We start from the raw sequence: 15,353 nt of genomic DNA, 5'->3' as shown, positions 1-15,353 counted from the left end.
ACATACACTCACACACCTCCCCCTACCCCTGCTTTAGATCTTGGACCAAAAGGGAGCTTTCAGTGACCCAGGAAAGCCTTTCACTTCCCATGTCACATTTAAGGGAGATAGTGGAGAAGTGAGGGGAAGATGAAAGTATCGAACTGCACTTTATTCAACACAAACTCTCTCTCTTTCTCTCTCAATCTCTTGGGACCTCTCTCTCTCTCTCTCTCTCTTTCTCTCTATCTCTTCCTCTTTCTCTCTCTTGCTCTCTCTCTCTTTCTCTCTCCCACTCTTGGGCCCTCACCACTTCTACTAGCCAAGACTTCCTCTGTGATGCAGTAATGACATAAGCCACAGGTATTTGTTCAGACTATGCGCCTAGTTGTAGATATATGCCGAGTTCACCAAGTTCACCAAACACAGTGTTTCATAAACAAATATTAAATGGGCTTCCCATGAGATGCAAATTAGGACTTTATTGTCCACACATGGAGGATAAGTACGCCACCCCAAAAAATCTCTACACTTTATACTGTACACTGTATAGTACAGAACAGCCTCCAGTCAGAAGCACTCATGTCATAGAAAGGAATTCCCAAAGAGTCCAGCTGTGAAGGTTAGCACAACTAATTCCAGAATGAACCACAGTCAGTGTGAAAACAACAACTCCAGCCAGCCTGGCCTCTCTCACTGTTTTTCCCTGGTCCAACTTGACCTCTTTCGCTGTTTTCCCTGGTCCAAACTGGCCTCTCTCACTGTGTTTCCCTGGTCCAACTTGACATCTCTCATTGTGTTTCCCTGGTCCAACCTGGCCTCACTCACTGTGTTTCCCTGGTCCAACTTGGCCTCCCTCACTGTATTTCCGTGGTTCAACTTGGCCTCTCTCACTGTATTTCTGTGGTCCAACCTGGCCTCCCTCACTGCGTTTCTAAGGTCCAACTTGACCTCTCTCACTGTTTTTCCTGATCCAACTTGCCCCCGCTCATTGTGTTTCTAAGGTCCAGCCTGTCCTCTCACTGTTTTTCCCTGGTCCAACTTGGCCTCTATCCCTGTGTTTTCCTGGTCCAACTTGGCCTCTATCCCTGTGTTTTCCTGGTCCAACTTGGCCTCTATCCCTGTGTTTCCCTGGTCCAGCCTAGCCTCCCTCACTGTGTTTCTTAGGTCCAGCCTGGCCTCTCACTGTGTTTCTTAGGTCCAGCCTGGCCTCTCAATGTGTTTCTTAGGTCCAGCCTGGCCTCTCACTGTGTTTCTTAGGTCCAGCCTGGCCTCTCACTGTGTTTCTTAGGTCCAGCCTGGCCTCTCACTGTGTTTCTTAGGTCCAGCCTGGCCTCTCACTGTGTTTCTTAGGTCCAGCCTGGCCTCTCACTGTGTTTCTTAGGTCCAGCCTGGCCTCCCTCACTGTGTTTCCCTGGTCCAAACAAGCGTCAAAGGCCTCTTCTACACACTCTCACACTAACAGATAGGACCCACTGACGCAAACATATAAACCTAGAAACAAACACACACACGCACACACACGCACACACACGCACACACGCACACACATGCTCACAGCTGGACTCAATTTGGTTTATTCCCCTGTTTTCTGGGGGCACTGAACCGCATCACCCCTTGCTGTCACCGCTGCTCAAGCAGACAGATTTACTGCGGACATCTCCCTGGCCACACGCACGCGCACTCTCAGGGCCGGACCGGGCCGGAGCATCAGGGACTGCTGTGATTGGCAGTGTGTGGAGAGCAGGAATGAGAGAAGTCTTTAAGAGTCCTGTGGTGAGGCTTTTCCCTCTTCGGCCCACGCCTCCCAGCCTCCCAGTCACTCTAGAATGTGTTATATTTACACCCTGACCTTAATGCAGTGTGTCTGTGAGTCAGAGGGATCACTAAAGATTGACGAGAACATCCGACATTTGTCCAGCTCCCCAGGACCTAAATACTTGCCTAGGAAATCGGCCACAAAAGTGCTATTACGTTTTTTATCTTAGGTTTGATAATTTAGCAGACACTGTTACCAAGAATAAAAACAGTGGTGTGTATGTTTTTATGCTTTCTGTACTAGTCCCCTGTGGGAATCAAACCTACAACCCTGGCTTTGCAATCCCATTCTCAACAGAATGAGCCAATGGTTGGTTACAGTTTGGTAGGCTGGCTGCTTGCTATGGTTTTGTTGTGGATCGAAGAGATGTAGAGTGAAATCCTCAGACAGAAAACATTCACTGAGAATGCCACTACCCCATGAGTTGCTAATAATACAATGGTTGACAATATTGAGGCTGCTTATTTAAATGCTTACCCAGTAATATTAATAATAATTTACTAAATAAAGATCTGGCACATTCCCGACATAGCCTACCCCACCAGGGTCTCTGGGACCAGGGCAACTGCTGGTTTTCCACCCGGTAATTCATTTAATTCACTTGGTGTCACAGATCTAAATGAGTCCCTGATTATTGGGCTAGAATGAAAACCAGCTGAACTTTCGGCCCAAGGCCTGGAGTAAGGAACAACTACTAGCCAAATGGAACTCAGTCGCATGCAAAAATGTGGAATCCCACAAGGCACAATCACATAATTTTAGATTTTGTGCAATTTCATACAAAAGAATGGATAGGCCTGTCTAATTATATATCACATGCCCTTCTCTGTGTCTAAAGATGGAACCTGACACACTGAAAATATTAGTGGCCTTGCCTTGCTGCAACAACTCCACGGTAGGTGCAGGAGAGTTGAAGATCAAAACCTCCCATGTGAGGGTTAGACACACGTGACAGAATGTATTCAGCTCATCTGGTAGCGAGGCATGAGTATGCTGTTGTGGTTTGAGATTGACGTATACCTTGGCCACATGTGTCATGGGTCTGCGTTGTCTCTGAATATGGGTCAGTTTGTAATCTCAAAGCAGTCTTTTAGCGTAGTCCACCTCATCTGTCCACTCTTAACACAATAAAAGTGGGTGACTCTTGCTTTAATTGATGCTTATAACAACTTCTGGGTTTCTGAGAATTTATAGCGTAGCTTTTGAAAGTTGAGGTCCATATGAATGTGCTGTTGTAACAGTAAACATAATGAGATGGTTATATAGGATTTTGACCCGATAGTCCAGGATCAATAGGAAAAACATTTAAATCCACATTATATATTCCATAGCCCAACTAGTGGGTCCTGAGACAAAGCAAAACCAAGACATTTCCAAAGGCCTGCTGGAGTGGGTCCGTGGACATCCTCCATGTGAATATTGAAGTTTAATAAAAGAAACTAAATATTCTCTGCCATGACTACAACGTCCAATAGGAATTTAAGTACCTCAGTAAGGATCGATGTATACGGCCTAGGGGGCCTGTAAAAAGTTGCAATGAAAAGTGATCGAGACGGCTGCATAAAGGTTATGACCAAAACCTCAAAAGACAGAAACCTAGTCATTTGTTTCGTTGTGAATTGAAATTTGGTGTTATAAATGTTAGCAACACCTACGCCTTTGTGGGATGCATGGGGGATATGTTCACTAGTGTAGCCAGAAGTAGAGGCCTAATTTCCGGCAGAAAATACATCAGGTTTAAGCCCAGAAATAATTTTCCAGTCACCAATTGAGTTGTTGAGATTCTGCTGTAGATTTGACTTTGCCTAACATGAACTTGTTTGTGCCAAAATCTAAATTTTCTCTGGACTTTTCTCTGGACTTAGCCCCTACATAGCCCCACACCAACACCAGACTCTCTGTTGCTTGCCACGCCCCCTTGTAAACAATCTATGATTGCTGGCTGATTTCAGTTCGTCAGGACTACTGGTAGAAATCATCAGCTGGTTAAACCCTATAAAACTCTCTCTGATTCTGACTAGTTTTCTAGTGGCTAGTTTTCTGGTTTTCTAGTTTTCTAGTCTGATTCTGACTAGTTTTCAGAAACATTTGACAACGGTCAAAAGTTTCTGTTGGCTTTCTGTGCAACCCCAGTTGAGCAGGCCAAAAGCAACCATGAGAATGTTACCGTCTGAGAGGACTGTGTAAGGGAGTTAACTCTGGTACTACCACCATTTCTACGTGGGGGCACAGATGTTGTTTTGATCGTAGGATCAACGCACAAGAGCCATGATTCTATCACCTGATAGTCAGGTTCAAGGCCATTTTGGCATTCGATGGGGTGTTTGCTAAGTGTGTTCAGGTGTGTGTACAGATGGCGCCTGCATCTGAAAACTAGAAGACATATCTCTAACAGACCAAAGGATTCCACAGCACCATTGCTCTTCGTCTGAAACCATCTCCAATCCTGTTTGCTCCTTTTACCTTGGAATGCTGTGCAGGTATATCTTATTTTAATGTTTCATGTCATTTGTACTGTACTTAATGTTTTCATACAGTGGTCCAATGTTGAATTTCATGAATCTGTCTCCATTGCCTCTTTTTTTTTTATCATAAAAACTAATCCCAATTTCACGGTGTCCAAGTCATAATTATGTCATTGTCCGATCGCGCCCACTCCATAGCAGTCACTGGATAGTCAAAACTGAACACATGCTTCCTCTAAGCATATCTGAACAAGCTGGTCTGATTCTAATCACACTGCTCGCTCAACTTCAGCTCGTAGTTGCATGCTGAGGTAATGTTGGTTAGCCGCGACCAGGATGCAAACTCCTGTCCAGTGTTTCCTAATTTTTACTGGGATGCAGCGACTTAGACCACTGAGCCAGGCTAGGATCTCTATCTCCATTTCTCTTCTCCATCTGTAGACCGGGAATCAGACCAACAGTCAAGAAATGAACAGCAGAATGTGACGTTGGGCAACAGGCGTGTCACTCTGAGCGCAGTATAAAATCACTCTCTACGTTAGACATGTACACACACAAACTCCCAGCTCTGAAATATCAGTTTCTGATGCGCGTTTAATGTGTGTGGCTGTGTGTGGGTTTGTGTGTGTGTGTGTGTGTGTGTGTGTGTGTGCATGTGTGTTTGCAGTTGCCTGAATGAGAGAAAAGAGAGACAGAAAATGTGGTTGAGTACAGACATACTGTATCACAGCTAAGATTTAGATGGACAGTAGTGACTTAGTGAAAGTTCTCCCTGTCTCTCGTCTGATACTTGTCTCTCTCCCCTTCTCTCTCCCCACTCACTATCTCTCTTCGGTCACATGTGTGATATGAGGGATAGAGAGAAGGATCTTTGGAGTGTGAGGTCACAGCTCTGGTATTCCCATTGGATTGGGACTTCTAGGGAAAACCACAGTGTTCCATTCTGACTAGCCATTCCCAATCACCAGCAGCACCCGGGACAGTGGGCCTGCGCCTGGCTCCAGCCTAGCAGACGACAGGGAACTCAGACAACCCCCCCCCCCCAGAACCCCCCCCACACACACACACACACACTGATATCAAGGCACATACGTACACATACACACACACACGTGCGCTCACACCATTCTACAACACCATTCTCAGTATCGGTATCAGGATCCAAGGCATGATTGGAAATAAAACCACTTTTCAGCTCATTAAGTATGGAAGGAAGAAGAATGAACGAGTAGGGAGGGGATTGGTCATGAGGATCATTCTTTTACATTCAATCTTTAGTGTTCAATAAAACATTTGTCTCCAGGTAGCCATGGTGTTGAGAGGTGAGCACAGACAGGCCCACCCATGCAGGGTCGAGACACCAAGAGAGTGGTGACACAACAGCTCCTCCTCTCCTCTCATACTCTCCTCTCCTCTCCTGCTACCCTGTACCACTCTCCTCTCCTACTCCCCTCCACTACTCTTTTACTCTCCTTTCCTACTCTACTCCCCTACTCCTCTACTCTCCTACTCCCCTACTCTGCTCTTCTACTGTCCTGTCCTACATTGTTCTCCTCTTCTCCTCCTCTCCTGTGCCTGGACATCCTCTGGAGAGGTGAAGTTATTTAGAGACAGGCTACAAACACAGACACATCCTTGTGTGCACGCTGTAAGCCCCCCACCGCGATTAAGAAATAAAAGGCAAAGAAATAAAAACAACATTGGGGCATAAAACCACACACACACGCACACACCCACTCACACACACAGGCACACGTGCACACACACACACATGCTTGCAGAGCCTGTAAACCACAGGGCTCCAGGGACAAAAGCCTTGTCATGCTCCGGTGGGGTCTGACTTCTAATCCACACGGCTTTAGGAGCTGCAGACAGTGAGTAGACACACACACACACAATACACACACACACTCAAACAAACACACACATACACACACACACACACACACATTCAAACACATAAATACACACACATACAAACACACACACACACACACACACACAAACACACACACATGCAAACACACACACACATACGTACACACACAAACACACACACACACACACAAACACAAACACACACACACACACATACACACACACACACACACATACACACACATACAAACACACACACACACACTATGAATACTTACATAAAGACATTGGACACACAGGGTAGGGGTAGACATCCACACACACACACATACACACACACACACACACATACACACACATACAAACACACACACTATGAATACTTACATAAAGACATTGGACACACAGGGTTGGGGTAGACATCCACACACACACACATACACACACACACACATACACACACATACAAACACACACACTATGAATACTTACATAAAGACATTGGACACACAGGGTAGGGGTAGACATCCACACACACAGTGAATTCTTACAGAAAGTCATTGGACACACACACACATGTTAGGGGTATACATCCACACACACTGTGAATACGTACAGAAAGACATTGGACACACACACACACACTGTGAATATGTACAGAAAGACATTGGACACACACACACACACACACACTGTGAATACATACAGAAAGACATTGGACACACACACACACACTGTGAATATGTACAGAAAGACATTGGACACACACACACAGGTTAGGGGTAGACATCCACATGCACTGTGAATACGTACAGAAAGACATTGGACACACACACACACACACTGTGAATACATACAGAAAGACATTGGACACACACACACACACACTGTGAATATGTACAGAAAGACATTGGACACACACACACAGGTTAGGGGTAGACATCCACATGCACTGTGAATACGTACAGAAAGACATTGGACACACACACACACACACTGTAAATACGTACAGAAAGACATTGGACACACACACACAGGGTAGGGGTAGACATCCACAGACAGTGGTCTGCATTGTGGTGAGGCTGCCTGGGTGTTAAGCAGTCTGCAGAGCTACTGGCGACAGCTTTTTACAGGGGAGATGGCTCACTAATCCTAATCACACAGGGGAATGCTGTCTGGGGCACCTGACCCCCAAAACCCCTGTGTGTGTGTGTGTGTCCGCGTGTGTCCATGTGTGCATGCGTGTGCGTGTATGTGAGTGTGTGTTTACGGTGTGTACAAGGGTAAGTGTGTCTGTGTGTTTGTGTGTCTCCAGTCATAATTGGGGCTTATCACCCTGAGTGGCGCAGGAGGCGAGGTGCCAAGGCAGGATCCTGGACATCTGACCGGGCACTGTGTTTGTGTTGAGAGGGCCTGGGGGAGACATGAGTCATCGCCATGCTTATAGACTGAGACACATATGCTGCTGACGCACTCTGATCAGAGATCCAACCCACACACATATTATACTTGGACACTGTCAGAGACTTGCACGTTAAAGGGGTTTCTGTGATCTTGACAGAAGCTTACAGGCAGCTTGTGACAGCTCACATTTTGTTTTACTGTAATATGAATTCAGTATCAAAACAAGAACTGTGTATTAACACACATTACAATGCTGTAAAATGCAAAAATATAAATGCTAACGTTTTGGAATTGATTAATTACAGTTTTTCCAGATTGCTTACAAGCATTGAACAATACTGAAGTTAACAAAACTCTTCACACAGTCAGCAAAACAGAAGTGTATGTGAACCAAACTGTGAATAATTTCTCATTGCTTTCATACAAAATGCATTCAATGAACACATCCCCCAAATTCATGAACGGTTTTCTCATTCAATCTCAACCACCTACAAAACAGTATATTCACAGCATATGTTTTCTCAAATGCTAACACACTGTTCTCAAAACGGTTAAAAACACATTCAAAACAGAATGATGGCAACTGGTGTGCATGTCTGCAGTAACCAGATTGAAATAAAAAGAAAATGTTTGATATTTGTTAGAAAATGTAAATAATGTTAGAATATTTAGTCAATCCAAACACAGTTGAGTGTGGTACACTGTACCTTTGAGAGAAACGGAGAAAGTGTGAAAGAACTCCAGTATCAATATATCCAGGTAAGATGGCTGTTCAATAACCAAACAGGGTATTCATACATTTACACATAATGTAAAGTACTGTAAAACTATGGATTTACAGTTTTATTTTTTTAGAGTAATGGAGATGGAAGCCAGTCAAACTGCACATAAATTCATCTTTGTGGATGAAGCTGGATTCAACCTGAAGAAAACCCACCGCAGGGGAAGAAATGTGATTGGATAGAGCGCCACCATGGAGGTTCCAGGTCAGAGAGGAGCTAACATCACAATGTGTGCAGCACTGTCCAGTGGTGGTTTGCTGTTACACAAACCACTCATTGGCCCCTACAATACACAGAGGCTAGTGATTATACTATATCAATCAAATTTCAATCAATTTATTTATAAAGCCCTTTTTACAACAGCAGTTGTCACAAAGTGCTTTACAGAGACACCCGGCCTTAAACAACAAAAACAACAAGGAGCAAACAACAGTAGTGTTGAATTTCAGCATATGAAATACTTGTTGATGTTTGTTTGTTTTTGTTGCAGCCTTGCTACATTTTTCAAAAGTAAAATGTACTATATGTAAAAATTTAGAAAAAATAAAGGATGGTCTTTCAAATTGCTGGGTTTATGATTCATTCTTGTTCCATATACTTTAGTAAAGTCATTAAAGTGCGGTGTTTTTCTTATTCTATGATCAAATACCGATTTATGTGGAAAATACTTTTAAAAACCTACAAGATAAAACTTCGTCATTTATGTAATGCTCCCTGTTGTTAATGGTTTTTAGGTCAGTGTGTTAAGAGTGACATTTTGGTTATTTTTGGTTTCAGTATTGACCGATGCTTGTAAGCAATCGAGAAAAACTGTAAAACACATATGAGTTAATGAAAGTTTTGAATTGTGTGGCACGTTTAAAAAAATATTTATAGCAGAACAATCATGGTCAAATGCCTAAATACATTATTATAATGTTGTATAATTTGTCAAAAAGTCTGCTGAACGTTAAATAAAATGTTTTTCATTTAATACTGAATTCACTGTAATGTTTCTTCACAAACATCAATAAGTTGTTTTCATCAGAAGAGAAGATGTTGCAATGTCCGACAAAATTATGAATGGCTTAATAAGTAGCCATTTAGGTAAAGATCTGGATAATGAAATGGGTTTACTTCTACTTGTGCTGTAAGCATCTTTACTTCTTAGTCATCATCTCAAAAAAGATTGAAACCTTCCGGCCAAGTCTGCATATAATGGGCTCATTTGTGTTTTTCACATTAGATTTGTTGTCACTTGTTTTGTGTTTTTAGTAGATGAATTGTTTCCCGTGGTTCTCTACCTTTTGAATGTTAAATGCTGATTGTCCTGATTTAGTGACTGCAAAGAAAATGTATTCATATACTGACTATATGTTTAATCAGCTTGGACTGATAATCAAATTATTTTACTGATAATTTCTTGCATAAAGTAATGATCCTTTGATTAATGTATCTGTAAGAATGCATTTACTGTTTTGCCAAGTACCACATAGTTTTATGTCTTGCAAACACCTAGAAAATTCATCGAAATTGCTCCAACAAATACAAGTATGAGACTAAGAAAAGGGATAAGTTCGTGTTTCAGAGTGTTTTTACAGGGGATTGCTGCAATCAGATTGGCTGTTAAGTGTTTACAGTGGTTTCCAACCAGGGGTGCTAGGACCCCTGGGGGTACTTGGCCTCTCCACAGGGTGTACTTGAAAACACTCATGATACCAAAAGCTTACTAGTGAAATTAACATGAGGGGGTACTTCAGGGTTACTCCAAGTAGAGCAAAATTCTGTCTGTGGTACAGTAACTGAAAAAGGTTGGGCACCTACAGCATATTAAAAACAGAAAATATTTTAAGTGAGAAGAAAGGACTGGTTTGAAGCTGTAAAATAGCAGTAATTCCCATGTGTACAACAATGCCTTATCCACCAGTGTTCCACCAAAGATTTCCAACACATGGCTTTGACCAACTGCAGTAGCTTGTTTAGTTTATTGCACTTCAAACACGTTCTAGGCAGGTTACTTAGGTGAATTAGCTGAATTCATACTCTAAAGAGGTGGTCTAAAACAACAATATAATCTAAAGTATTGGGTTCTTGCATTACCCCAATCTATTATCTTTTTAAAGGGTAACTCATCATCCCTTAATATACAATCTGTAATTACCTTTAAAATGTCCTTTATGTCAGTTAGGATAGAACAGTTAAAGATAGTGAAGTTACTTTAAGACAGACTGATATCTGTCTGTCTATCTGGGTATTATGATGTGTTGTCTGTTGTCTGATGTGTTTTCTGATGTTGTCAGATGTTTTCTGATGTTGTCTGATGTGTTTTCTGATGTTGTCTGATGTTCTCTGATGTTGTCTGATGTGCTTTTCGAATGTTGCCTAACGTTTTCTGAAGTAGTCCTGGCTATATTGGTTGGCCAGATGTGAGCACACTGAAATAGTTTGGTGTTCTTCTCTGTACTGACTGGATACTGACACAAAGCCACTACTGTCCCCTACTGTTTTTTGTGACAGATATGCCTTTCTAGCCTTGTCCCTGTTTCTGCTGACAATGTAGGAGATGGCAAGATAGCACAGAACGATGGGGGTCCCAAGTAATCAAGTCAATCAAGTAATTGTGGGTAGAGTGTGGTATATTGACTGAGGAATGCGGATGTGTTTGGGCGCCCAGTCACCCCAGCCTTGAAGCAGTACTTACCGTCAACACACTCAGCTATGAGCCAGGTCACACCAGATCAGTTGTGCTCAGTTGGGTAAGACATCTATATATGACTTGAAAACTAGCCACTAGGGGCATTTGTGACCACCAGTAAAATATGTAATACTGGTGGTTTGCTGGTGTGTTGTGAATATGGATTGTGGTCGGACGATTAAGCTGCAGATTGCTCTTCTGTTTGAGTCTATTGAGAAACCCAACACAATTACATTTTAAGCCTTTACCAGAGGTAGATGGTTAATAAAAAAAATGTTTGTGGAAAAGTCACAGTTTTATAAATTTTTCCTCAAATATGAAATCAAATTAACCAAAATACATTATATATAAAGACTAGAGAAATAAACATTATATTACACTAAACACAGTAGACCCATATACATGTTTTGTTTTTAATGGTCAAATCAGCTTCAAACTGTAACTTGATTCTCAGAAAACAAAGCAATGGATTCAAGTTTATCTAGGCCAATATATTGCTTTCAGGGTGAGGAACTGGCTAGTTGAAAATTAAATACAATTATCCAGTCAGAATCACAAACTTTTCTTACTTTAACCCTCAACCATTTGGAATAAATCAATAGCCCTAAATCTAACCATACCAGATCCATGCTCATCTTCTTATCATATCCACATTTTCCTTCACATCACCGATATTGTTTGGTTTCAATTAATCTTCAGATTGTTGTCTCTGACTTTCCTGAAAGAACGGTCCATGTTATTCAAGGCCTTACTGATGTCGGAGCGAATGCTTTCAAAAGGGTTGAACACACATCTGTGCCTGTATGTACGCACAAAAATATGTATTTTCTTCAGTGTTTAAGCTGAGGAGTTGTAATGGCTTCAATTATTTCATTTTGTGAATTTTCATTTAGTGAGAGAACAGCAGCGATTAGTGAATCTCATTCAACTGGAGTGTGAGGGGAAGCTCCTTAAATGTACTACCCAATAGAAAATCTTAGCGATGCGATTCAGCGCTGCATTCAAACCGTTTTTATAATACAACATTTTTCAGACCTCTAAGGACACGGGACAGTTTGGGAGTATGGCCTCCCAGAAGCACTGAAAACGGAATATATGTGACATCATTGAAGTCAGACACTGGTCTGAACTCTAATCGGTATTGGGTGTCCGCGGACCCAATTCCAGATGGACCTCTAGTCCCGAGCCTGTAACCCTCTTTTACACCAGCGTACACTATGCAGAACAGGGATGATGTGGTCTGGGACTGCTGAATCATCACTGTGGGACATGTGAATCATCCTCATGGTACCTGTCCTCTGGTAGGTGGAGGGAGGGAGGTGGAGAGAGAGAAAGAGGGCAGATGAGAGAGACGATGGATGGATGGATGTAAGAACACCATCATAACCTTGTTAGAACACCATCATAACCTTGAGAAGAACACCATCTTAGCCTTGTAAGAACACCATCATAGCCTAGAGAAGAACACCATCATAGCCTTGTAAGAACACCATCATTGCCTTGAGAAGAACACCATCATAACCTTGAGAAGAACACCATCATAGCCTTGCAAGAACACCATCATAGCCTTGAGAAGAACATCATCATAACCTTGAGAAGAACACCATCATAGCCTTGTAAGAACACCATCATAACCTTGTTAGAACACCATCATAGCCTTGAGAAGAACACCATCATAGCCTTGTAAGAACACCATCATAGCCTTGAGAAGATCACCATCATAGCCTTGAGAAGAACTCCATCATAGCCTTGTAAGAACACCATCATAGCCTTGTAAGAACACCATCATAACTTTGAGAAGAACACCATCATAACCTTGAGAAGAACACCATCATAACCTTGAGAAGAACACCATCATAGCCTTGTAAGAACACCATCATAGCCTTGTAAGAACACCATCATAGCCTTGAGAAGAACTCCATCATAGCCTTGTAAGAACACCATCATAGCCTTGAGAAGAACACCATCATAGCCTTGAGAAGAACTCCATCATAGCCTTGTAAGAACACCATCATAGCCTTGTAAGAACACCACCATAGCCTTGTAAGAACACCATCATAGCCTTGAGAAGAACACCATCATAGCCTTGTAAGAACACCATCATAGCCTTGAGAAGAACACCATCATAGCCTTGTAAGAATACCATCTCAGCCTTGTAAGAACACCATCATAGCCTTGTAAGCTCTGTAATACCATGTAACACCATTATGTCAATGTTGTGTTCCTCTTTGTCCTGTAAATGTGTTCCAGATGTGTGTGTGATCTCTCTCTGATCTGCAGGGATCTGGCACACAGAGGTTACGTGATGAAGTGGACCGAGTGGGACCAGTCCTTCGTCATGCCTCCTTCTAACCATTGCCTCCGCCATGTCATTTCTTCTGCCTCATGCCTCTCCACAGCTTCACATAGCGCTGGCGTGTCGCTGGGCCATGCCTGTGCGTGAGACAAGGGTACGTGTCTGTGTGAACATGTTAAGGAGCGTGTAGAGGGGATATTTGTGTGTGTGTTTGGTATCAGGTCCCTCTCACTGCCAGTAAAGCGTCATTAATCACCCAGCCAGCGGATGGGCCTGGCTCTGTAACGCCAAACCGCAATCACTTATTGCTTATGATCATCTTCTATATCCATCTATCACCCATCTGGATCCTATTGTCCCCCTCCCCACGTGTGTGACTCCTGCCCGACATCAGGCACTCATCTGGACCCCTGAGGGGAGTGCGGGAAAAGTTAAGAGCGAAGAAGGGGTGGGGGGGAGGGGGCAGACATTTAAAAAAAGATACAGAAGAAGAAATTCCCCTATCATAAAATGGCAAAATGAAGGTTTGTGAAAAGTCAACCTTCACTGGCCAAGGGTGGTCCAGCCGCCAAAGCTGCTGCCTCCGGGTTCGAATCCCACTTTTTCAGGAAAAAAATATTTCCAGTCTTTCCTGTCAAATAAAGGATCAAAATCCTTTCTATCTAATTAAGTGGAAAAAGGGGACCAAAACCATCAGGCAACGTTATGGCAACATTCCACCAGTGTTTTTTGGCTTCTCTAGTGCATCCCAGAAGGGTCATGTGCAGAGCAGATGTGTGGATGTGTGGACATCTTGGTGAGGATAAGCCAGGGGGATCTGATGCTGGCAGGCTGTTCTTATTGCCCTCCACAGCGTCATCTCAGATTCCTGTGTGTTTTCAGGTTGACCTTGGCTGCTAAACTCAGGCCACCTACAGTTAAGATAGCTGACCACTCGGTCAGGTCCCGTGTCTCTTCCAACCAACGCCCCCTCTCTCTGGGGTTCTTTCTCTCTTTCCACTCCACTTTCTTTCTGGGGCTTGTCTCGCTTTCCACTCCACTTTCTTTCTGGGGCTTGTCTCGCTTTCCACTCCACTTTCTTTCTGGGGCTTGTCTCTCTTTCCACTCCACCTTCTTTCTGGGGTTTGTCTCACTTTACCCCACCTTCTTTTTGGGGTTTGTCTCTCTCTACACCTACCTTCTGTCTGGAGTTTGTCTTTCTCCACCCCCACCTTCCTTCTGGAGTTTGTCTCTCTCCACCCCCACCTTCCTTCTGGAGTTGGTCTCTCTCTACACCCACCTTCCTTCTGGAGTTGGTCTCTCTCTACACCCACCTTCCTTCTGGAGTTGGTCTCTCTCTACACCTGCCTTCCTTCTGGAGTTGGTCTCTCTCTACACCCACCTTCCTTCTGGAGTTGGTCTCTCTCTACACCCACCTTCCTTCTGGAGTTGGTCTCTCTCTACACCTACCTTCCTTCTGGAGTTTGTCTTTCTCTACACCCACCTTCCTTCTGGAGTTTGTCTTTCTCCACCCCCACCTTCCTTCTGGAGTTTGTCTCTCTCTACACCCACCTTCCTTCTGGAGTTGGTCTTTCTCTACACCTACCTTCTTTTTGGGGTTGGTCTCTCTCTTCCCTGACCCTCCCCCTTGCTGGGTTTGTCCCTCTTTATCCCACCATCTTTTCTTTGCTCCTGTGCATTCTCTGGTTTTATCCTTCCTCTCTGTCTTGCCTCTCTTTCTACCTCCTTTGCTTTAGTGTAACTCTCCCTCCCTCCTTCACTCTAGCGTAATTGAACCCCCCATCTCTTTCTCTGTAAGCAGTGATTGGTTCTGACAGGCTGACTGGAGCTCTGGCTGTGTTTAATTGTTCTGCTTATTTTGTTCTGTCTCCATTCAACCATTTTCATTTCAGAATTATACGCCAAGCTAAACTAACTCCAACACTCCCTGTATGGTGCTTGACACACACACACACACACACACAAACACACACCCGCACACACACGATGTGCACAGGCACACCCACATGCAGAGTCTCACACGTGCACGCACTCTTTCTTTCTTTATCTCTCACTC

This window comes from Esox lucius, chromosome 17 (genome assembly GCF_011004845.1).
Source record: "Esox lucius isolate fEsoLuc1 chromosome 17, fEsoLuc1.pri, whole genome shotgun sequence".
Classification (NCBI taxonomy): domain Eukaryota; kingdom Metazoa; phylum Chordata; class Actinopteri; order Esociformes; family Esocidae; genus Esox; species Esox lucius.
The sequence above is the reverse complement of the archived record's forward strand: the minus strand, read 5'-3'. Positions refer to the sequence as shown.